The sequence below is a fragment of the Staurois parvus genome, unplaced genomic scaffold (assembly GCF_062004578.1).
Source record: "Staurois parvus isolate SC_StPar_1 unplaced genomic scaffold, SC_StPar_1.0 ptg000234l, whole genome shotgun sequence".
NCBI lineage: Eukaryota > Metazoa > Chordata > Amphibia > Anura > Ranidae > Staurois > Staurois parvus.
The window spans coordinates 7,501-34,403 of NW_028318030.1; positions in this window are offsets into that span (position 1 = coordinate 7,501).

A 26,903-nucleotide genomic window follows, 5' to 3' on the forward strand; every position below is an offset into this window, starting at 1 on the left:
GATAGCCGTTCATGCGCCATGGGGACACCTGTTTGGCGCTTATTTGTTTGCAATCGCGCATTTCTATGCGTGGCTATGATAGCTTTCGCAAATGTGTGTTTCTTATTGATTTGTTTTTTTAACCTTGGCTAATATATATTTGTTGCCAAAGGCCAAAAATCAACAAAGTGTGGACTATTTTATTACTGTAAATCAAATTGTAGAAAACCTGTAGCTGGCTGCACAGTGAATGTGACATATTCATTAGTACATAATATTGTGGTGCAAGCGGGTTTTTTTTTTTTTTTTTTGGTTTTGAAAAAGCCAGTTTGCACACACTTGCATATTCACGCTCTTACAAGCTACATTTGAGCAGATTATATAAGTATACAAAGTAACTATTAAGGTTGTTCATATATTGAACATAAAATAAACACAAAAACATCGGTCAAACATTTATTCATCAAATATATCTTCATTTATTTGGTCACCAGGAACAAGTAGGTACAGTCAATATCTTGGTGAGTCACAAAAATAGGATGTGGCAAAAATAAAACACTCCTGCTCATAAGAGCTTACAATCTAACGATACTTCTAATGAACTGTGCGTGCACAGGTTATAGCAGGAAACAAAGGGAAGATGAATCAAGCAACATTTTCGTGCACATAAGATTTACTTACACAATCGCTTAGTATAAAGATCCATTCACAAAAAAAGTCTACAGATCAAAATATCAAGAAAACAAAGCATGTGAAAAAAAAACCCTCCCACCTCTACAAATCCACTACACATACATTTGTCAGCAGGTTTGTCAGAAAAATGCATTGGAGTCTAAATAAGCAAGCAAAATTAAAACAAGAGCAGATTTTAAACAAAACGATTGACATGTGTGAGGCTTTCAATGCAAAGAGAAAAAACACAATCATTGTGCAATAACACACAAACACACTTTACAAGGCCAAAAATATGCAAACATTTCCAGCCCACTGCCAAACACAGCCTGAGTGGTGTCTGGGGCAATTCAGCACAAAATCTCTTCTTCCCCCAAACCACACCATGCAAGGACCTAGTCACAAACCACACGGCCTAGTAACAGGCCAAATCACTCACTACTGCACATCTTTATATAAGCTAGATTGTATTTGGAGCACGCCAAACAAGGCCCCACACCCAATTAAGCCACACCCACCACTGACCTTAATTTGGTCAGTGAAAGTGTTTTCACCTGATGAATCCGCTTCCTACCTGCATTAACCCTTGGTATACAGGCCCCACAAATCAGAAAGAAATATACAGTGAAATGTACGTGTGCAGCATACAACAGAACATTGAGCAGGGATGTGAAAGGGAACCCCAATTGGAACCTTTATTGCTACTATGGTCACAATTCCCTCCAGATTGTCGCATGAGTTAAGACAGTCACATGACCGCTTCTTCTATGCAATACTGAAAATGACAAATCGATTTGACTAGTATGGTGAATTTCCCATCAATTGGCAAAACACTCCAGAAATCAAACATCACCAAACATTACACTCTGGGCAAAGCTGATTTACAAATCATGTGACTTACAGTAAAGTTGACCATTTCAATGCAATTTTCAAGACATCTGACACAGATCTCTATGCAAATTGCCACTAAAGTAGTACATGTACTACTTAATAAATCAGTGTTTGAAACGCACCCATGTGGTCGCTCTAATAGCAGACAATAGGGTGCGACTTTGCAGACGATTTACAACTTGCATGTTGTGCAAATCACATGCCAAGTCCCACTCAATGTGCACGCTATTGGAGCATTCATATTGTTGTGGTTCAAACTTGGTAGGAGCCGCAAGTAATAATAGAGTAATGAATACACTACTTTTCATGCAATTTGCTGAGAGATCGGTGTCGAATGTCTTGCAAATTGCACTTGAAATCACCATGTACCCCGACTTTGAAATCATGCAACTTCTATGCAAGTCACATGATGTGACTGTGGTGTCAATAACACCACTTAGAAATCTGCTTTAATGTGACCGGGTGGCCCCCAGTAACATTGTTTGCGATTGCCATGCAATTGGCATGACAGGCGACTTGCAAATCGTAGACCAAGTCGCACCCTATTGGCCACTGTAGGCTCTGTTCACATCCAATTGGATTGTGAACTCGTGCAACTTCACTGTAAGTTGGGCAATTGCCGCATCGGATTAGATGTGACAGTGGTGTTAGCCCCCAGTAACATTGGGTGCAATTTGCCATGCAAAGGGCAAGCTGCTGGCCATGCCAATCACATGACAAGTCACATCCAGGGTGTGCAATTTCGGGTGCGATTTGTGAATTGACATCGTACCTGATATTGGATATAATGAATGTGAATGTGAGTGTATTAACATACGCCATTTGTTGCAGTGAGAGTTCAAAGGTATTTGAAAATTTTGTCCATTTATTAGCAATTTAACATCTAGACTCAAATAGAAATCGCAATGCTACACACAATTGAAAACACAACTAGTTAGTAATTCTCTAGAAAACACAGTAAAATTGGCAACTTAAAGAGTAATTTTCAATTGCATATAGTGTGAGCGAAGCAGGAAAATCAACAAAGGAAATAAATCTTTGAAGGCGTGCGGTACCTGCCTGCTGGGATAAGGGTCTGCTTTGTATTTGGTGGAAAAATCCATACCAGTATTTGTGACAAGTTTGATATGTGGATTCACCAACCAAGTCTTTTCTCTCTCGCTCACTCTTCTGTATGTCTCTCTTTATCACTCTTCAGTATGTATCTCTCGCTCACTCTTCTTTGTCTCACTGGCTCGCTCTTCTCTCTCGCTCACTCTTCTGAATGTTTCTCTTTATCACTCTTCAGTATGTATCTCTCGCTCACTCTTCTTCATCTCACTGGCTCGCTCTTCTCTCTCTTCTGTATGTCTCTCTTTATCACTCTTCAGTATGTATCTCTCTCTCACTCTTCTTCGTCTCACTGGCTCGCTCTTCTCTCTCGCTCACTCTTCTGTATGTCTCTCTTTATCACTCTTCAGTATGTATCTCTCGCTCACTCTTCTTCGTCTCACTGGCTCGCTCTTCTCTCTCTCTGTCAGCTCTTTGCTTGCCAAATCCTTCACAAAAGTGGGTGGAGTGTAAACCATCATTATCAAATCTATTAGTGATTCAGCCCTTATCTTATCCCATTGTATGAAATTCACAAAAGGTGCAGCTTTGAAGGTGTTTCAACAGACAAGGCCTCATTCTAATTCACATTTTAGGGATCATTTAGACAGAAAGCAAAGATGTTGCCAGAACATGTATGTGAAGACAGCCACACACGGAGACCATGCTACTTCCTTGCCGTGGTTGGGATTCAAACCGACAACCCTAGAGTTGTGAGGCAGTAGTGCTAACCACTAATCCACAGAGCTACATTGCTAACCCTGCCTGTATTTCTGTGGTGTGAATCAATCCTAAGTCCCTGGGCAAGGTCAGTGTAACTAGCCAGATATCTCCAACGTGACACAAATGTTGTGCTATGTAGCCAATTCAGATGTATGTTGGTTCTATGTATCCCAATACAAAGGATTGCAATACTAATACAGGCGTACCTCGGTTTACCAACGCCTCAGGGAACGTCATATTTGGGGTACAAATGCCAAACCATTTCAGTTAATTGGTCTGTTTACAAATGTTTGAATAATTTGGTATGGGCATGTGGCCTGGTATGGTTCAGGAGGGGGGGGCGCTCGCTCGCCCCCCCCCCCCCTTTCCTGACCTGCCGGGCTGCATGCTCGGATAAGTATCTGTTATGGATTTTGGGGGGTACCCCATGCTGTTTTTTTATTTAATTTCAGCGTGGAGTTACACCTTAACATCCATACGAGACCCGAAGGGCTTAGTATGGATGGGAGGGGGGACCCCACGCCGGGTTTTTTAAAAATTGTTTATAATTCCCTGCAATACTTTTACATCAACTGTCAGTGGGGAACTCCGCCGACAGCTGAAACATGAGCGCTGCATTGGTTTTCGCTACTAAAATGCTGCATGAGTTGATAACATAACTCATGCGGGATTGTAGGAGCGACAGCCATGTGTTAATGTTTCAACTGTCAGCGGGGTTCCCCACTGACAGCTGAATGTAAAAAAAAAAAAGCGCGGGGTCCCCCCTCCCATCCGTACCAAGCCCTTCGGATCTGGTATGGATATTAAGGGGGAACTCCATGCTGAAATTAAAAAAAAACAGCTTAGGGATCCCCCCAAAATCCATACCAGACCCTTATCCGAGCATGCAGCCCGGCAGGTCAGGAAAGGGGGGGGACGAGCGGGCGCCCCCCCTCCTGAACCATACCAGGCCACATGCCCTCAACATGGGGGGGTGCTTTGGGGCAGGGGGGCTCCCCCCAAAGCACCTTGTCCCCATGTTAATGGGGACAAGGGCCTCTTCCGTTAGTGGGATAATTGGTCGGCCATTTTTTGGGATTTTAGCATATTTTGTTTACCAGTAAAGTTGGAAATTTTTTTTTCCAAATTTACTGATAAAAAAAAATGTGCCAAAATCCCGAAAAATGGCTGACCAATTAACCCACTAACGGCCCGAAATTTGATTCTTTTTTCGGCAGAAAAATCGGCCGATTTTAGACCCATCTATGGCCTGCTTTAGATGGGTCTAAAATCATCCGCAAAAAAAATCGGCTGATTTTCGGGCTGTTAGTGGGTTAATTGGTCAGCCATTTTTGGGGATTTTGCAACTTTTTTTAATTGGTAAATTTGGATAAAAATTGGCCGATTTTGCAGATTGGCCGATTTTAGCTGCAATGATCGGCAAATTGGCTGATCTTTTAACAGATGAAAAATCTACACATGAGCCATGACCTGCAAGAAAAAGAAGACGAAAATGAAAAAGAAGAATAAAAAAAAAAGAATAAGAAAAAGAAGAAAAAGAAAAATGCAGGCCATAGATGGGGCGAAAACTGACCGTTTAAAAAAAAAAAAAAAAAAAAAAAATTGGTTCAATGGGCCGACGTTACCACCAATGGTAAAAAAATTGTTCGATTTTTGCCCCATCTACGGCCGGCAAATATAATAGAACTGTAATTACTTCTGTCCCTGCAGAGAGCTGCGCTATTATATTTGACATTAAAAAGTATAAAGGTTGCAACATTGTATCTATTTGTATACGAATAAAAACATCTGTATACGAAATGGACACAAATAGATACAATGTTGCAACCTTTATACTTTTTAATGTCAAATATAATAGCGGAGCTCTCTGCAGGGACAGAAGGAATGTTTCAGCTGTCATCGGGGTTTCCCACTGACAGCTGAATTTTAAATTATTTCCGTGAATTAAATAAATAATTTAAAAAATTGCGTGGGGTCCGCCCTCTCATCCATACCAAGCCCTTCAGGTCTGATATGGATATTAAGGGGGAACTCCACGCTGAAATTTAAAAAAAAAACAGCGTGGGTCCCCCTCAATATCCATACCAGACCCTTATCCGAGCATGCAGCCCGGCAGGTCAGGAAAGGGGGGGGGACGAGCAAGCGCCCCCCCCCTCCTGAACCATACCAGGCCACATGCCCTCAACATGGGGGGGTGCTTTGGGGCAGGGGGGGGCTCCCCCTCCCCCCAAAGCACCTTGTCCCCATGTCGATGAGGACAAGGGCCTCTTCCCCACAACCCTGGCCGGTGGTTGTGGGGGTCTGCGGGTGGGGGGCTTATCAGAATCTGGAAGCCCCCTTTTAACAAGGGGGCCCCCAGATCCCGGCCCCCCCCCTACGTGAATGAGTCTGCGGTACATGGTCCCGCAGACTCATTCACAAAAAAACTAAGTGTGGTGTAAAAAAAACACAGTACAGGGTCTTTGACAAGTCCTTTATTAAAACAATGTCCCCCGAAGTAGATCCAACGTCAATCGCGGCGGCGGCAGGGACCCGAAAAAAGAAAAAAAAAAGTTCCGCTCCCGTCAGAGGCTTCCAGCCTTGTGAAGAAAAGGCTAGCTGACATTTCTTATATAGGTAGGGTGCGGGGCCAGCCGGGGACATCATCCCCGCCCCTTACCTATGTAGGAATTGTCAGCCTGTCTCTCCACTGAGGCTATCTAGCTGAATGCAGGAGACAGTCTGACATTTCTTATATAGCTATGGGGCGGGGCCAGCCGGGAACAGCAAGCATGTGACATGGGGCGGGTCACTCGGATGATCTCCCCGGCTGGCCCCGCCCCATACCTATATAAGAAATGTCATCTAGCCTTTTCTTCGCAAGGCTGGAAGCCTCCGACGGGAGCGGAACTTTTTTTTTTTTTTTTTCGGGTCCCTGCCACCGCCGCGATTGACGTTGGATCTACTTCGGGGGGACATTGTTTTAATAAAGGACTTGTCAAAGACCCTGTACTGTGTTTTTTTACACCACGCTTTTTTTTTTTGTGAATGAGTCTGCGGGACCATGTACCGCAGACTCCTTCACGTAGGGGGGGGACCAGGATCTGGGGGCCCCCTTGTTAAAGGGGGCTTCCAGATTCTGATAAGCCTCCTGCCTGCAGACCCCCACAACCACCGGCCAGGGTTGTGGGGAAGAGGCCCGATGTCCTCATCGACATGGGGACAAGGTGCTTTGGGGGGGAGCCCCCCCTGCCCCAAAGCACCCCCCCATGTTGAGGGCATGTGGCCTGGTATGGTTCAGGAGGGGGGGGCGCTCGCTCGCCCCCCCCCTTTCCTGACCTGCCGGGCTGCATGCTCGGATAAGTGTCTGGTATGGATATTGAGGGGGACCCACGCTGTTTTTTTTTAAAAAATTTCAGCGTGGAGTTCCCCCTTAATATCCATACTAGACCTGAAGGGCTTGGTAAGGATGAGAGGGGGGACCCATGCTGTTTTTTTTTTTTTTTTTTTTTTTTTATTGCGGACCTTTATTTTTACATTCATCTGTCAAAATAAATATTATCTAGACCTTTGAAATAAGTAAAATCATTACAGAAATAATTATAAAGATAAGAAACAAAAATAGAATCACTAGAACTAAGGAAATCTAATTAGATTACATGAAGATATGCTTAGTGCTGTTTATTAAACACAGTAGTCGCAACCGAGTGCCGGCTGTCAGAGGAATCCACAGTAAGATTCACTATTAGGCAGTGGCTAAAAAACAAACGCCCACGGCAGACGTCTAAAATGTGTTCTGCACATGCTCAGTTCTATCTGCCAAAGACACTGCACGGGCGTCTAGATTTTTACTGTGTTGATTTCCTTGAAAAAAACGATTTTTAACACATTCTTAATTTTTTTGGAAATAGCAGATATTGTTTAAAGTGAAGTCCTGATATTTGGCAAAGCAAATTTCTAAGTGAACATGTCTCTGCAGTGATTTTTCATGGTGTTAGACGTGCTTCTTAGCAAGTCTGCTTTGTGAGTCTGATTTCGGGCGTGTGTCTTTTTGTGAATTAGATTGGGCATCTGCTTATGGGCGCTGGTCAATAGTGAATTTGGTTGCAGGGTAAAAAATAGATGGTCGCCCATGAAAATTGGGTGTTAGCCCATGAATATGCACCCACGCCCAATAGTGAATCAAGGCCATTGTGTCTGCTGATGGAGTGGCCACTGACCCCCAGAAGCTGGAGGCCATCACTTCTTGCTCAAGGCCTACTAATGTGACCGAGTTCAGGTCATTTCTGGGATTCTGTTCCTACTATAGAAGATTTGTCGAGGGATTCGCTAAAATAGCTCCCCCACTCAACGAACTACTGAAGAGCTAAGAGGAAAATGATGACCCAAGATCTAGCTAAACCTGTCCAACCAGCTGGAGGTCCCAGGAAACCCAAAGAGTCCATTCAAGAACAGTGGACTGTTCAGTGTGAAGAGGCTTTCAGACAGCTGAAATGGAGTCTAACCACTGCTCCAGTTCTAGCCTATGCGGACCCAACCAAGCCATAAAAGCTGCATGTTGATGCTAGCAGAGACGGGTTAGGCGGGGTGCTGTATTAAGAGCATGACGGTGTCAGGAATCTGGGTATGACCAGAAAGGTGTGGACTGACACAGGGAAACGCAGGCTTCAGGTATAGTATAATAATACAGTTTATTATTAGCCACCCAGATATATATAAATGCACAGTGAACAAACCAACCTTCCACTAATCTTAGTAGGTGCAGGAACATAGGCGTAGTCAGGGCTGGAGAGGTGGAATGGTCAGGCCGGCCGTAAGGTACTGTCAGGTGCCACCTGGCGGTGTCTCTAGCAGCCCACAGCACGGATTTCCTCAGGGCGCGGGGTCTAAGTCCCAGCCTGCTATTCACCAGGGCCCCTGATGGTGGGGATGGACTTGGTGCAGACTGGAACCAGGTCGCGACCCCTGAGTGTGTCCGGCTGTGGTAGAGTGTACTGGCAGGGGAGTGCAGGAACGGAGTCTGATGGGAAGAGGCAGGCAGACTTACTAAAGGTGATCCGTGTGGGATGGATGGATCATCAGGTGAAGTAAGCGTAGTCAGACAGGCCGGGTCGGTATCGCGCAGGCAGCGTGGTACAGGAGGAGCAAGCAGAGAGTGGTCGGGGTCACAAGCCAGGTTCAGCAGGAAGCGGGCAGCGCGGTACCGAGGATCAGGCAGAAGGATGGTCAGGCAAGCCAGGGGTTCAACAGGAGACGGTCAGCAGAGGTCAGGATCAAAGCAGGGTCAGCAACGAGGCAGGAACACAGGATACCAGGTACAGGGGCTCATGGGAAACATACACCAAGGCCCTGATCACAGGCGTGGTCATTCCTTAAATACACCTCCCGCAATCAGCCCCAGGTGTTGGCTGACTGCAGGATTGAGCTTCTGGCTGCTGAGAGCACCCGCTGGTCAGCCCTGGTACTGCAGCCCACACGGCAGGTGAGTCCCACCACCAGTGCTGAGTCCATTCCTGACAGACGGGCACCTTCGGCCTGTTGCCTATGTGAGTCAGAGCTTGGCACCCACTGAGAAGAACTATTCCACACATAAGCTTGAATTTCTGGCTCTAAAGTGGGCAGTAGTGGATAAGCTGAGAGATTACTTGTACAGGGCTGAATTCGTGATCAAGACCGACAATAACCCTCTCACCTATATCCTCACCACAGCGAAGTTAGATGCCACAGGTCACAGATGGCTGGCTGCCCTATCTGAATTCACTTTCAGTCTGAAATATCGACCAGGAGTTGGAAACAAAGATGCGGATGCATTGTCAAGAAGGCCTCATTGTTCCAGGGACTATCCTGAAGAATGGACTCAGCTGACTCCCAAAGAGGTACGAACGTTATGTCAAGGAGCAGAACACCAAGCTGGAGGAGGATACATGGCCAAAGACATTGGAGTGTCAGCCGCTGGTGTTCCCAGATGTTACTGTAACGTCACCCAAGTCGGGGATGAAGGCCTGACAAAACTCTCCAACAAAGACTTGCAAAGGGATCAGTTGGAAGACCCTCTCTGTAGCTTGGCATTGAAAGCCTTGGAGAGCCAACGCCCTGACTTGCTCCTCACTGACTCCCTTAAGGAAGCCTATCTACTACACCGAGAGTGGGATCGGTTGCAGTTGCACCAAGGGGTGGTCTACCGAAGGGGCCCCTCTGGTGATCCTGAAGAAAGATGGCAGTTGTTCCTGCCAGAAAAACACAGAGAGACAGTATTAACTGCCTTGCATGATAGTCATGGTCACTTAGGACCTAACAGGACATTCCTCCTGGTGAGGGACAGATTCTACTGGCCCTGCATGCGGGCTGAAGTTGAGGGTTATTGCCACTCCTGCATTAGGTGCATCCAAAGGAAGACTTTGCCTCACCGAGCTGCCCCAATGAGCCACCTTCAGAGTCAGGGACCCATGGAGCTGGTGTGCATTGATTTTCTGAGCTTGGAGCCTGAGTGGACAGGGAAATATCCTAGTAGTAACTGATCACTTCACTAGGTATGCCCAGGATTTTCCCACGAGAGACCAACAAGCATCCACGGTGGCCAAGATCTTGGTGGAGAAATTCTTTGTACACTATGGTCTACCTCAACGCATCCATTCTGATCAAGGAAGGAACTTTGAAAGAAGCCTCATCAAGAAACTGCTAGACCTATTAGGCATCAAGAAGTCTAGAACCACCCAATACCATCCTCAGGGAGATCCCCAACCAGAGAGATTTAACAGAACCCTCTTGGATATGTTTGGGACTCTGACTTCTGAGAAAAAGCAGCATTGGAGCAAGCACATAGCAGCTATCGTGCATGCTTATAACAGCACTACAAACGATGCCACAGGATACTCTCCCTATCGTCTGATGTTCGGGTGGGAGGCCCGGCTGCCAGTAGATTTGGCTTTCGGCACGTCTATAGACCATACCTCTGCAACCTCGCACAGAGGATATGTGGACCGACTGTGGAAAAGTCTGAAGGCTGCCTGTCAGGGCTCCCGGGTATGACCAGAGGTGTGTGAATGACGCAGGGAAACGCAGACTTCAGATATGTTATAAACAATGTAATTTATTAACACTAACCATACAAACATAAACGCAGTGCAATACTAAAACATAACACAGTGCAAACAAACCAACCAACCACCCACAGATAACAGTACATACAATGCAAGCGTCGTCAGGCAGGCCGGGTCAATATCAGTCGGGCAGGTAGGTACAGGGGGAGCAAGCGGAGAATGGTCGGGGTCACAGGCCAGGTTCAGCAGGTAGCGGGCAGCGTGGTACAGAGGGTCAGGCAGAGGAGAATGGTCAGACAAGCCAGGGATTAGAGCAGGGTCAGCAGAGAATCAGACAGGAACAGAGAGCAGGAACAGGATACAGGGCCCAAGAGAAACACAACACCAAGGCAGAGTCTGCAGGTCTGAATGTCCCTTAAATACACCAGTATAATTAGTTCGAGGTGTTTGACTGGCTGCAAGGTTGAGTCTCTGATTGCTGGGAGCACCCGCTGGCCAGCCCTGGTACTGCAGCTCATAAGGCAGCTGAGTCCCACTATTGCTGGCCAGTCCATTCCTGACACTGCCTATGACAAGGTCAAGCTGCCTCAGATGCCCGAGGACAGAGAAAAAAATAAACTTTGACCTCAGGGTGCAAGTGCAGGACTTACAGCCGGGTGACAAGGTACTGCTGAGAAACCTGGGTGTCCCTGGAAAACACAAATTGGCTGAACATTGGAAATCACAGCTCTGTGTTGTCTGCAAACAGCTGACAGGGCTCCCAGTGTACCAGATCCGGCCAAAGGAAGCACAGGCCCGCTGAAGACTTGGAATTGTAATCATTTGTTGCCTCTATCTGAAGCAGTTTGTGTGCCACTACAGCCAGATCCACAGTCATCATCAAGGGCCTCCCAGAGATCTCGGCTAGTGACTCGGTCTCAATCTGTGCTCCAGCCTGCAGAAGATGGGGACAGCGAAGATGAAGAGATAGAAATGGATTGGCTGTGGTTGTCTCAGATGTCTTAATCTGTTATCCCTCCTTCTCCTTCCATAGAAGCTCCTGAGTTTGTGTCTCAGAGTCCACTAATTGAAGAGCTGGAAGACTCTCAGTCCTCTTTGCTGACAGCAGACTCTGCAGAATTCCTATCCTTCATTGAAGAGGAAGTTAGGGATGAAGCTATAATGCAGGAAGAAGAGAAGGTTGTGGAGGAAGAAGAGACCAGTGTGCTTGCAACCCCAGAGCCTAAAGAACAGCGAGACTAACATATGATACTTTGGGTGAGAGCTCTGAAGAGATTGTTCTAACCGCAAAAAGGACTCTTGAAGTACCTGATCCTTCCACTGCAGATTTGGTGGGCGAAAATCCTGACTCACCCCCTGACACATCTGGCTGGGCCATTCCAATTAAGATGGCTTATATGCTATTAACTGGTGGGAGGTTCCCCTGCCAAGATTTTATGAGAATGTAACTTGTTTGGTTTCCTGTGTGTACTAACTTGTTTTTTTCTCCGCGTGTATATATCAAGCATGCACCAGGTCAAGGATTGTTACTGCCTTTGGAGGACCAAAGGTTCTTTGGTGGGGGGAGTGTGTAGCGGAGGAAATTAATCCTATTTGTGACTGCTGTAACCTGCTGACTTGCATCTCTTCTGAACCCTGACACTTGCACAGTGAGGGATTTCAGCCCCTCCCTTCTCCTCTCAGACTGTAATAGAGAGAGAGTCAATCAAAAGAGCCATTAAAGGAGCCAATGACAGGGACTTTCTCAAGCAGGAGGCAGTCTGTATGTGGCAAGGTAACAGTCTGGACCTAGCAGAGAAGTGCTTAGGGTCAGTTCACAGCATGCTGAGTTATCTGCATCAGTCAGGGGAACATCCAAACTGAGAGATGTGGACCTACAATACAGTGCCTACACGGACAGTGTGAGGCGCTCATTGTGAGGTGACCAGAGGAGCCTGTCATTTCCAGGACGATCGTTTGGGCCTTAGTCACAGGATCTGGTGAGAGTGATTTTGCCCACTGGCAGATGACAGGAACACTGCACACATACAGAGACATTACACTTCGCCCATACTCACCAGGCACTGGGTTGTGTAGATAGCCCTGCTAAACAGACACAGTATTTGCTATGCTATACAAATACTGCCACGGGATTACAATTTATACTTTACCATAGGAGTTTAAGTGCACCAACGAAAGTGGCTAGCTGAAGATCCCAAGATTCATCCTGTTACCAAGAGACTGAAGTTACTGGTGCCATACGGACATGCGCATGCGTATTCAGGCCTCTATATTGCATGGTGTGTGAGGGAATAGCTTTACCTTGGAAAGTAGCTATTAAGCATCAGTTGGGTACAGTGTTTGACTAATGGGCTTGTGGTGTCGGGGTTAGACGGGAGAAGTCTGACACAACACAGAGTCATTCTTCTGCTCTCCTCTTGTTTGGACATCATAGAGCCAAATTTATGTAAAGGGGTATAGACCCACTTTGTGGTTGCCATTTAAGTGTTTGCCTCTGCTCTTGGGGTTATTCACAGTTGGAATCCCCTGAAAGCAGCCTGAGTGTAAAAGTGAGCTATATTGCTTTCGGTCACAGTATTTGCTGTTCTCTTGATTCACCTAATGTATACCTGCTGTTAATGTTTATTACTTCCCATAGAGGTCTTACAGTAAAGCTGATCTCTGTGTTTTATTATAAAGTGTGTGCTTTTCATTGGTCCTTGCACTTACACAAATTGCCAGTTGTGTCAGTTGGGGCTGAGACAGTTCTTGGGGTTGAGAGGCAGAGTGGAGTGAACAAACGTAAGCAGCCCCTTCAGGGGTATCGCTTTAATCCTATACCCACAGTTGATCCAGAGGAAGGCAAAAAAAAACGAGCAAAGCATGATCCAATTTACTCCAGCAGGGAAAAAAATTCCTTCCTGATCCCCCGAGAGGCAATCGGATATTCCCTGGATCAACTTTACCTATAAATGTTAGTATCCAGTTGTATTCTGTGTATCTAGGAAAAAATTCAGGCCTTTTTTAAAGCAATCCACTGGAGCTGGCCAGAACCAACTCTTGAGGGAGTCTATTCCACATTTTCACAGTTCTCTGTGAAACCTTTCTGTGTTTGGAGATTAGATTTCTTTTCCTCCAGACGTAAAGAGTGCCCTCCAGTCCTCTGTGATGACCTCCGGGTGAATAACTCTACACCGAGTTCACTATATGAACCACTGATGTATTTATACATGTTGATCATATATCCCCTTAATCTCCTCTTCTCAAGAGAGAATAAATTCAGTTCATCTAATCTTTCCACGTAGCTGAGCTCTTCCATGCCTCTTATCAAGTTGGTAGCCCTTCTCTGTACTTTCTCCAGTTCCCCAATGTTCTTTTTGTGAATTGGTGCCCAAAACTGAACTGCATATTCCAGATGAGGTCTTACTAATGATTTGTAAAGGGGTAAAATTATATCTCTCTCTCTCTGGAGTCTATACTTCTTTTAATACAGGAGAGGATTTTGCTCGTTAGAAACCACAACTTGGCATTGCATATCATTATTAAGCTTGTGATCTTCCAGAACTCCCAGATCCTTCTCCACCATTGATTCCCCCAATTGTACCCCCCCTAGTATGTATGATGCATGCATATTCTTAGCCCACGAGTACATAACCTTACATTTATCAACATTAAACCTCATTTGCCACATAGTTGCCCAATTAGACAGTGCATTGAGGTCAGCTTGTAAGTTGAAGACATCCTGTAAGGACGTTATTCCCCTGCACAGTTTGGTGTCATCTGCAAAGACTGAAATGGTATTTTTAAACCCAGGCCCTAAATTGTTTATAAATATATTAAAAGTAAAGATCCCAACATTGAACCTTGGGGTACACCACTGACAACCCTAGACCATTCAGTGCATTAATCATTGACCACTACTTTTTGAATACGATCTTTTAGCCAATTTTCTAAGCATTTACATACAGATTTTTCCAAGCCCATAGACTTTATCTTACACATAAAGCCATGCGTAGGGAACTGTGTCAAACGCTTTTGCAAAATCCAAGTAGACCACATCCACAGCCACCCCTATGTCCAAGGTTTTCCTCACCTTCTCATAAAAATAAATCAGGTTTGTTTGACAACATCTTTTTCATGAATCCATGCTGCCTGTTGCTTAAAATATTTTTTTCCAGCAAGAACTCATCTATGTGGTTTTTTTATTAAACTCTCCAGTATGTTTCAACTATAGAAGTTCAATTAATAGGTCTATAATTACTTGGTAAAGATTTTGTCCCCTTTTTAAATATAGGCACCACATTGACCTTACGACCTCCAGTGGTACTATGCCAGTCATTAAAGAGTTCCTAAAAATTAGAAACAATGGCTTTGAAATGACAGAGCTCAATTCTTTAAGGACCCGTGGATGTATGCCATCTGGTCCAGGTGTTTTATTCACTTTTATTCTGCTTTTGGATCATATCAATTGTGAGCCGATGTGGATCATCTGGAGCTGTGTCAATACCATGCCCATTATGGACAAGAGCTCCCCCATGCGCCTTTGTATACACAGAGTTGAAGAAGGTATTTAATAAATTTGCCTTCTCTCCGTCTCCAGTCACCCATTCTAGATTATTTTGTAAAGGGCCTACATGCTCGGACTATACCTTTTTACTATTCATATATTTGAAGAATTTTTTGGGGTTGCTCCTGCTATCTTTTGCAATCTGTCGGTCGTTTTTAAATTTTTGCAGCCTTTATTTCCTTATTGCATATTCTGTTATATTCTTTGTAATGTTTAAATGATGATAGAAAAAGATCCATGATCAATGTTGGAACACATTATAATATATGAATTCAATAAGTAGCTTGAATTGTCGTGAAATGTATATGGAAATATTTTGATATCCATTTTGTATGTGCTTGTAGAGCAAAAACTTTTAACGATATATTGGATGTATAAATAAAATGTTGATTCTTTTAGAAGTAGTTTCCCTTGTATATTTAAAGGATGCCTTTAAAATCCCATCAAATGTAAGAAAAAATATTTTATACTATACAAATAGGGATGATGGCAACCACACAACAAACACTTTACTCCTGCGCTAGGAAAGGACTCAGTAGACCCAATAGGAATGTTCTGGAATTTTCTGGAATATGCACTGCTTGCTGCCCTCAACAGACCAGGGTGGTCCGAATACACTGGATACAAATGGAGAAACAGAAAAAGGACGCACCGACCTAGTGCATTATCATTTAAAATAATTTATTAGAGAAACAAAAACAGTTATCATACTCACAATGGACATAATAACACAGGCATGTCAAACTGAACAAGATGTATGATCCAAACAACATCTGAGTCCATACGATGGAACCCTGGATGACCAACTGGCTAACGCGTTTCAAGGACACAATCGCTTCCTCAGAGCCAACACTACAGGAGTCTGCACTTCTCTTTATATAAGTTACTAAATGGTAACAAAAGGGCTGTATCAGAACCACCCAAAGGCGAAGCCTAACATCACATGACCCGTTAGCATCAAAATAGGAAAAAAAAAAAAAAAGAAAGAAAAAACTTTTTATAATAATAATATATATATAATAATTATTAAATGATGGTTAAAAACTGTATTATAGTTAAATGATGAATGATAGAACTGTATTATAAAAACATAATAAATGTATAAACACTTACACTTATAGGAAGGTCATAGGTGGTATATGAGAAAGAAAAAAAAAATAATATATATACACATATATACATACACAAAAATAAAAAATATATAATATAAGGGAAGGTGAATTGTAAATAGAGTTTGCCAACATGTGTGAACCACTGCCATGTAGCTGAATATTGATAGACTGTAGGATGAGATGATGGTGGAATGAGATGTTCATAATGGTATATAACATGTGGGGCTGGAGCGCACGCCAGCATGTGCGACTCACTTTTTTTTTTTTCATTCTTTTTATTAGAAAATTTCAAAGTAAAATATACAAAGTAATCACAATTTGTTTTTGCCATGTTACAGGTTACATCACACAAAATCACAGGCAAAGAAATTACAAAAGAGAAAAAAAAAAAAAACAACAAAAAAACTCTTCAAAATTCCAAAGAATATACAAAAGTGTAATCAAACTTGTACATGAAAAAATACAATAAAAAACAAAATACACCAAAAAAATAAAAGGTACAACAATATTTTGTCAGATGTGTCTGTTTCTTTTTTTTCGAGCTCACACCAGAAAACACATTTTACAAGCCATAAAGGCCAAATTACATGCATAGCATATTATACATATATGCAAATATATGCAAAAGAAAAAAAGACTTCAATTTCCAAAAATATGTGATGCCGCAAAGTTCCAAGGTTTATGTCCAATAAAGGTTCTGTCCCTTCAAAGCTGACCCTCAAAACTAGACAAAGACCATCTAGTCATCCCTCAAACGGTACTGTCCCTCCATTGATCATGTCACCTAGGACAAAAAGGAGAAAAGTAAGTTTCATCTTCATTTAGACATGTAAAGATGCATATACAAAAGCCATACAAATTTTAATATCTTCAAAAGGAAGAAGAAAAAAACAAGCCACAAGGCTCACAGATTCCTGCGAATTCCAGACTTCTGAAAGACCATCAGGCACCTAGCTACCTTCAGACTGAAAAAGAGGGAGAAGACATCAAACTTCCTGCAACTCATGGAGAAAGAAAGTTCCCATCAGACCACGAACCATCTCTTCCATGACGCAAACTTCCAAATCTCGTTTGCTCTAGCAGCCCCCAGCTTCTTGCAGTCAAGGTACCCATAATTATACACCCGTCCACGGACCATGGCCACACAATCACGCACACTCACCACCTCTTTCTTAAATAACAAAATATTCCGCACGTCCCACAAACATTCCTTCACACAATTCACCAAAATCCATAAAACTCTCCCATCATTCTTACCCAACTGCCATAAACCAAACATCACCATCTCATACGTTGCCCCTCTCACTCCCACCAACCCCTCAATCATACCCCCCAAACATCTCCACACCTTCACCGCATACCTACACTTCCAAAACACATGCTCAACACTTTCTATCCCCACACAGCCTCTCCTCGGACACCTCTCAGTCGCACACATCCCACACCGTCTCTGAAACATCCTCACAGGCAAACACTTATGTACCCCCATCCATGCAATATCCTTCTGACGATTATCTAACTCCCAACAACACACATTCTTCCATACTTTCTCACATTCAACTGACCTCAAACCACCTATCCCTTCCATCACCTCATTCTCATCCAACTTCTTACATATCTTCTTGCAATCACTCCACATTTCTTTCACTATCCCATTCAACGCAAATTTTTCAGCTCCTTTCGCAATTTTTAAGTAAAACCAAGGTGCCCTGAAACACACCGGCTTTCTCAATTCCACCTCGTACCAACCCAGCTTACGCAACACACTTCCAGCACAATACTTTGTCATACATCCTGCCATACTCTCCTTCTCACTCAAACGCACACACATACCCACATACCTTACCAACAGCCATCCTCAATCCACACCATTCCCTTCCCCCCATTCATCTTACTCTTCACAACTTTCTCTCGCTTTAATTTTTCTGCTTTAGAAGACCAAAAAAATTGGAAGATCAATCTCACAATCCTCCTCAGGACCCTGTCCTGAGCCGGAAAAACACTATACAAAAGCAGTAATATTGGCATCAGTACCGCCTTGGTCACCAACACCTTGCCTTCCAAAGTCAAAGCCCTCAAAGACCAAAACGCGATCCGCTTCCTGATTTTCCCCACCACCTCTTCCCAACTTTCTCTCCCATACAAGTCCCTCTCAAAACGCACACCCAACACTTTTATGCTACCCATACACACTCTCCAACCACACTGTCCAATCTCCTTCCAATCTCCAAAAAACTTACACTCACATTTATCCAAATTAACTTTAAAACCACTCCCCAAACAAAAAATATCCAACAACAACCTCACTCTTTTCAAACTTCTTACATCCCTGCATACCACCGTCACATCATCCATATAGCCAATGACCTTCAACATTCTCCCACCACTTCCAGGTATCACCACTCCGCTCACGCATTTATCTCTCGCAATCATTCTGATCAAAGGCTCAATCACACAAACAAACAAGACCGGGGACAAGGGACACCTTGTCTTACTCCCGATCTGACATCCACATCCTCAGTTACCCAACCATTCACCTGCACTCTACTCCGAATCCCCGCATACAAACTCTTTATCCACCCAATCATCCTCTCAGGCACCCCCATTTTCTCCAAAACCTTCCACATAAAACCATGCACCACCCGATCATACGCTTTCTCGAAATCTATCGTCGCAACAGCCGCTACCTGCTTACGCTCCCTCACATCCCACAATACATCCCTCAAACAAACCAAACTCTCACTTATCATCCTCCCGGGTACCGCACACGCTTGCTCTTCACCTAACATTCCCTCAATCACTCCTTTCAACCTATTAGCGATGACTTTGGCGATTAATTTATAGTCAACATTCAACAGAGATATAGGCCTCCAATTTTTTAAGTCTCTTTTTTCCCCTTTTTTATAAATCAGAATAATCAAACTTTCAGTCATACTTTTTGGCACTCTCCCATCCTTCAACACTTGCACACACATTCTATACACCCATCCACCAATCATGTCCCAGAACACATTATAATACTCAGCCGGCAAACCATCCAATCCAGGCGTCTTCCCATTCTTCATTTCCTTCAAACTCCTCTCAACCTCACTCAAACCTACATCCTCTTCCAAAAACTCTCTATCCTCTCTCTCCAAACACTTTTCCACACTCTCCAACACATCCTCTTTTGCACTCATATCTCTTTCCTTCTCTGCAAACAACTTCCCATAAAACTTCCACACCTCCTCTTTCACTCTCTTATTCCCACTCACCTCATGACCATCCCCATCCAAAACAGTCACCAACTCACTTTTACCTCCGTATACCTTCTTGAAAAAAAACCTCATGCACTTCTCATCAAGTTCCTTTACAGCAGCCTTTGCCTGTGCCTTAATTGCCTTGCCTTTTGTTACCATAAACTTCCTAATTTTCTCTTTCGCTTCTGCCACCTCCTCATTCACACTCTCACCCCATTCTCTCCTCCTCTCCAAACATTCCAATCTCTTCTGCCACCAATCATACTCTTCTCTAGCTTTCTGCACTCTCTCACATCCCTTCCTCACAAAAAAGGCCTTCGTGTTTGCCTTCACCCACTCCCACCACCCCACCACACTCTCAAAATCTAACAACCTCTTCTCCCACTTCCCAAACAAACCTCTGTACTCACTCCGCACGCATTCATCCTCCAACAACTCAACATTCAACTTCCACACCCCCTTACCATGTTCCCGATCCGAATCCACACTCACTCCACACGCAACCCGACCATGGTCCGTGAACGGCCCCCTCTGGATCAAAAAATTCTCCACCTGGAATTCTCTAGATAAAAAACAAAAGTCAATCCGCGACTGCGTATGATGACTAGCAGAAAAACACGTACATCCTTTCCCTTTCCCGGCATCACATAGCTTCAGGTCCTCACAAATGTCCCTGAGGATCTTTCCAGACTTATCTACCCCTCCCCCACCACCTCCACCCACCCCACACACCTCATCCCCTCCCCCACCCCCCCTCTCCCCCCACCACCACCAACACCACCCCCCCCCCACCCCCACCTCCCCCCCTTATCCCCCCAACACACCCCCCACCCCCACCCCTACCCCTCCCACCAAACCCCCTCTTCCTATCCCCTCCTTGCAAAATACAATTAAAATCGCCTAAAATGGCTAACGGGTCCCTCCCGGTCAGGAAGAACCGTAAATTTTCAAATAAAGAGATCCTTTCATTTCTATTTACTGGGGCATACACATTTAGAATTCTAAACACAAAACCGTCCACCTCCACTTTCAGCAATAGGGCTCTGCCTCTTACAACATGGACCACCCCCAGAATTCTAAATCTCCACCCCTTGAATAGAATACCAACACCCTCGTTTTTTTGCGTCCCAATAGACCAAACTGTCGGGCCATATGGCCAAATGTCCTTCTCAGGTTCCTCCAGGAGGTTACATTCTTGGATGCAAAGGACATCTGTTGACAGCAGGGACAGATAATGCAGTACGGACGCCCTCCTTGGAGCCGACCGAAGTCCCCGAACATTCAGGGAGGAGAAACAAAGGTACATGAAAGGAAAACAAAAGACACATTAGTCAAAAAACATTTCATTTTTTGGCCTTTTTTCCCTGGGCCTTGGTCTTCTTACCGGACCGAAGCCCCTCCCTCCTAATCCTGCTCCCTCTGGAGCCCCCCTCTGCAACAGCCGGCCTTCTGAAGCCTCCTGGATCCTGAAAGGTCTCAGAAGTGCTCGTGCTTGCAAAAGACTCTATAGACTGAGATGAAGAGTCCGACTCCACCTCCTCCTCCCTCCCACCAGGACTAGGAACCTCCTCAATCATCTGGGTCAAGACCACAACTGGCTGCTTCTGCTTGAGGGTCCCCAAAGACTGATCCATCTCCTCCTCCTCTCTCACCAGCTCACCTCCGCCCTCTACAGGCGCCTGGCCTGGTTCCACCTCCTCAACAAGCTTTGATTCTGCCACCACCATCCCTTCCTCCCTGGGTTCGGGCCCTGACTCCAGATGGACCACCCCTCCAGGATCTACCACAGGTGTCTGCTCAAGTGCCGTCCCCCCTGCAAGCGGTGACTCAGCTTTCCTCACCACTTCCATCCGGGGTTCTGGCTCTGACTCCATTTGGGACACCCCATCAGGCTCTGATACAGGCGGTTGAACCGGCTCCACCAGGGCCCCTGTTCCAGACTCCACCCCGTCAACAGCTGGGGGTTCCACCACTGCTGCCACCTCCTCCCTGGGTTCAGGCCCTGGGTCTGTGCCTGGCGTGGTTACTGCACCCATGCCTCTAGCGGCTTCCGCATAGGACAGCACCCTCCTATTTCCACCACCACCCCCAGAACCGCTCTCCATGCCGCGGGCAATCCCATCCACGGACGGGCATTGCTTTGCAAGATGCCCCCCGCTACCACACAGATGACACTTTTTCCCAGCTGAACACTCTGCCGTCCGGTGTCCCGTCTGGAAACAGTTACGGCATACGACTCCGGCGTCACAATGCTCCCTCGTATGGCCGAACGCAAAACAATTGCGGCAAAACTGCGGCTGGCCTGGGTACCACAAGACCCCTCTGTTGGCCCCGATGGAAAAGGCCTGGGGCGGATGGAGCGTGCCCCCGATCCCACCGGTGTCCTTCTTTAACTGGACCCAATATTTGCGCTGTCCATTAAACGTGCCAAATATATTGGTCTGCATTACTCCTCCAGAGACCACCGAACAGTATCGATAAAGGAAAGCTTTAATCTCCTCCTTTCTCACAAACGGATTATAAAGTTGCACCGTCATCTTCCTTTTTGGCTTTCCTCAGCAGGCATGTCCGTAAATCCCCAAGACGAAAGAAAGTGACATCATAGAAACCGCTCGCCGGAAAGGCTTGCACGCAGAAAATATTTTCGTGGGCGATGCCCAGCAACTCCATCAGAATCTTCTTTTGGACAACGTAGAGACCGCATTCGGCCCTCCTGGCCTCTGGAATAATCACCCGAACGGTGTTTGGGGCATCCGGTGGAACAGGAGCCATCCCATAGCAACGAGCAACCCTCCTTCACCAATCCCTCGGGAGAGGCTCAGGTAAGGTCATCCCTACTCGACGGTTTCAGGAAGTGCCACCCCCTATAGCAGCAAGTCACGCTTGGTATACGTGCCAAGGCCGAGGGCGCTGGTCCCCTACTACCTGCCTTCTGACTACAACCATAAGATCGCAGCCAAAAGGCCGAGAAGCGAGAGGCGAAGCGACAGGCATCGGGCCCCCAGGAGGAGCGGCAGGCGCAGGGCCCCCAGGAGGAGCGGAGGGTGCCGGGCCCCCAGGAGGAGCGGCGGGCGCCGTGCCCCCAGGAGGAGCGGCGGGCGCCGGGCCCCCAGGCGAGGCGCCGGGCCCCCAGGCGGAGCGGCGGGCACCGGGCCCCCCAGTAGGAGCGGCGGGCGCTGGGCCCCCAGGAGGGGCGGCGGGCACCGGGCCCCCAGGAGGGGCGGCGGGCACCGGGCCCCCAGGCGGAACGGCGGGCACCGGGTCATCAGGCACGACAGCGGGCATCGGGTCACCAGGCATCAGGTCATTTGGCTCGCCAGCGGGCACCGCGTCATCTGGCAAGGCAGTGGGCACCGAGTCACCAGGCACGACAGTGGGTTCCGAGTCAACTGGCATGACCGCGGGCACTGGGTCAGACATTGGATTGTCTGGCTCGACAGCGGGCATTGGGTCACAAGGCATCAGGTCATTTGGCTCGACTGCGGGCACATCGGGCAGGACTCCGGGCAGAGGCACATCGGGCTGGACTCCGGGCAGAGGCACATCGGGCTGGACTCCGGGCAGAGGCACATCAGGCTGGACTCCGGGCAGAGGCACATCGGGCTGAACTCCGGGCAGAGGCACATCGGGCTGGACTCCGGGCAGAGGCACAGGGCCCCCAGGAGGAGCGGCAGGCACAGGGCCCCCAGGCGGGGCGGCAGGCACCGGGCCCCCAGGAGGAGCGGCAGGCGCAGGGCCCCCAGGAGGAGCGGCAGGCGCAGGGCCCCCAGGAGGAGCGGAGGGTGCCGGGCCCCCAGGAGGAGCGGCGGGCGCCGGGCCCCCAGGCGGGGCGCCGGGCCCCCAGGCGGAGCGGCGGGCCCCCAGGTGGAGCGGCGGGCCTTCAGGTGGAGCGGCGGGCACCGGGCCCCCAGGAGGAGCGGTGGGCGCCGGGCCCCCAGGCGGAGCGGCGGGCGCCGGACCCCCAGGAGGGGCGGCGGGCACCGGGCCCCCAGGCGGAGCGGCGGGCAACGGGTCATCAGGCACGACAGCGGACATCGGGTCACCAGGCATCAGGTCATTTGGCTCGCCAGCGGGCACCGCGTCATCTGGCAAGGCAGTGGGCACCGAGTCACCAGGCACGACAGTGGGTTCCGAGTCAACTGGCATGACCGCGGGCACTGGGTCAGACATTGGATCGTCTGGCTCGACAGCGGGCATCGGGTCACCAGGCATCAGGTCATTTGGCTCGCCAGCGGGCACCGCGTCATCTGGCAAGGCAGTGGGCACCGAGTCACCAGGCACGACAGTGGGCTCTGAGTCAATTGGCATGACAGCGGGCACCGGGTCATCAGGTACCGGATCGTCTGGCTCGACAGCAGGCACCGGGTCATCTGGCGCTGGATCGTCTGGCTCGACAGCGGGCATCGGGTCACCAGGCATGATAGCGGGCACTGGGTCATCGGGCATTGGATCGTCTGGCTCGACAGCGGGCATCGGGTCACCAGGCGTGACAGCGGGCACTGGGTCATCAGGCATTTGATTGTCTGGCTCGACAGCGGGCATCGGGTCACCAGGTGTGACAGCGGGCACTGGGTCACCAGGCATCAGGTCATTTGGCTCGCTAGCGGGCACCGCGTCATCTGGCATGGCAGTGGGCACTGAGTCACCAGGCACAACAGTGGGCTCCGGGTCAACTGGCATGACCGCGGGCACTGGGTCAGACATTGGATCGTCTGGCTCGACAGCGGGCATTGGGTCACCAGGCATCAGGTCATTTGGCTCGACAGTGGGCACCACGTCATCTGGCAAGGCAGTGGGCACCGAGTCACCAGGCACGACAGTGGGCTCTGAGTCAATTGGCACGACAGCGGGCACCGGGTCATCAGGTACCGGATCGTCTGGCTCGACAGCAGGCACCGAGTCATCTGGCGCTGGATCGTCTGGCTCGACAGCGGGCATCGGGTCACCAGGCATGACAGCGGGCACTGGGTCATCAGGCATTGGATCGTCTGGCTCGACAGCAGGCATCGGGTCACCAGGCATGACAGCGGGCACCGGGTCATCAGGTACCGGATCGACAGCGGGCACCGGGTCACCTGGCGTTGGATCGTCTGGCTCGACAGCGGGCATCGGGTCACCAGGCATGACAGCAGGCACTGGGTCATCAGGTACCGGATCGTCTGGATCGACAGCGGGCACCGGGTCATCAGGTACCGGATCGTCTGGCTCGACAGCGGGCATCGGGTCACCAGGCATGACAGCGGGCACTGGGTCATCAGGCATTGGATCATCTGGCTCGACAGCGGGCATCGGGTCACCAGGTATGACAGCGGGCACTGGGTCATCAGGCGTGATAGGATCATCAGGCTGGATCAGTTCATCAGGCTGGGTACAGACATCAGGCTGGGTAGAGACATCAGGCTGAAGTGCGGGTGCCGAGGCACCAGGCTGAACCACGGAAGGCAGGTTCTCAGACGGCAGGCTCACCGGTTTGGATACTGGCAGGATGGTACTGGTTGGAAAGAATTTTCGCTTTTTTCTGGTTTTAACTACTGGAGCACTGCAAGTAAACGCAAGTCTGCAAACGAATGGAGCAGCTGAGGACAGAGGAGAGCTGGAGGATGGAACAGAGGGGGGAGCAGTTGCTACAGAGGACTTCTTTACAGGGTTAAAGAAAGGATAGGTGCAGCGAGTGGCAGCAGGGGACTGGTATGTGGTAGTTAGCAGAGTATACTGGGGGTGCTGTCTGGGATGCAGGAAGAGTGCCTTGAGCAGAGGAATGACGTTGCAAGCTGACTGAGGCTGGGTGCAACAAGTCTGACCATGTCTGCAGTATGGGTTGAACAAAGCTGAGCTTACACAAAGCCTGTCTGGTCAAGGACTGCACTGCGTTTATACAATCCCTTAATACCTGTGGTGAACATGCAGCATAATGCTCCAAGAAGCAATCCACATCATCCTCTAATAACCATACCAGGGACTCTACCTGGTTTGCACTAAATGGTGGCAAAAAGTCATTCCTGCTTTCAGGGGTACCAGATGAAGCCAACTCTACACAAACCTGAATCAAAGGTTGCACCTCAGAGAACTCTGTGCCCTGATCTACAAGAACATGAGCGATCCGTATACATTCTAGCAGTTGATCCCGGGTATACTCCCTCAGAGTCTGATAAGCATATTCTCTGTCATCAAAAACCAGCAGCGACAAATACACAACCTCATCAAGATCCATCCTTCCCAGCAACAAGCCAAGATGGCTTCCCTGTGCAGCCACTTCTGGTCAGGATTGGCCTTGGTGTAATGTAAGGGCTCCAGGGTATGACCAGAGGTATGTGAACTGATGCAGGGAAACGCAGGCTTCAGATATGTTATAAACAATATAATTTATTAACACTAACAATACATAAACGCAGTGCAATACTAAAACATAACACAGTGCAAACGAACCAAACCAAACCACCCACAGATAACAATACATACAATGCAAGCGTCGTCAGGCAGGCCGGGTCAATAACAATCGGGCAGGTAGGAACAGGAGGAGCAGGCAGAGAGTAGTCAGGTCACGAGCCGGGTACAGCAATAATGGGCAGGTAGGTACAGGGGGTCAGGCAGAGAATGGTCGGGGTCACAAGCCAGGGATCAAACAGGAGAAGTCAGCAGAGGTCCGGATCAGGCAGGGTCGGCAACGAATCAGTCAGACAGGAACAGGGATGCAGGTTTTTTTTAATTCTTTTATTATAAAATTTCAAACAACAATTTCACAAAAATAACAATAGTCTTTTTTTTTTTTTTTTTTTTTTTTTACAGATTCCATCATCATCAACCAAAAAGAAAACAGAATACACCACAAAGTCAAAGAAACTGCAATATTTACAAAATCATAATAAAAATAAACAATAAACAGAACAATAAAGTAAATAAAGCATTAACATTTACATCATGTGTCATGTGTTTTTTTTTTTTTTTTTTTGTCTTCAAATATATACAAAAAAAGGTACAAAAGGAACAAAAAAAGCATTTCCAACATACATCAAATAAGCTTGCAATTTTCTCCATTGCATTCAGAGAAATGAAACTGTGCTTTTCCACTTGTAAGCTGTTTCTTTAGATGACAGAACTTCGTGAAATTGCAGACAAGGAGCAAAAAAAAACATAACTATCCCTACAACTATACAAGAAACACCTATTCTCGCCCTCACCATCCACCCCACCCATTCCGGTAGCTCAGAATGCCGCCTTAAACAAAGAAAAAACAAAGATGTTAGAAGCACAATAATAACACAGCATCACGTCATGAACAGTAATCCTCTTATATCTGTACCTCCCGGGGACCCCAAAAGGAAGACAAAAGAAAAAACAACCACCTCCCCTTCAGACTCCAGAAGTGTTGGTAAGTCTTGGAACCAGATTATCGCAGCACTGCAAACCTCCAGAGGACGCAAGAAAGGCCATCAATAGACCTACTCCGCAATCCCCCTAAGCAGCAGTCCAATTCTTCCAACACCCAAATTTCCAAATCCTTTCGGCTTCTTCAGCCCCCAGTTTAAGCCGATCATAGTGACCGTAAGCATACAAACGACCACGGACCATGGCCGCACACTTATCAACACTCAACCATTCTGTCTTAAAAAACCCCAAATTCCTGACATCCCAC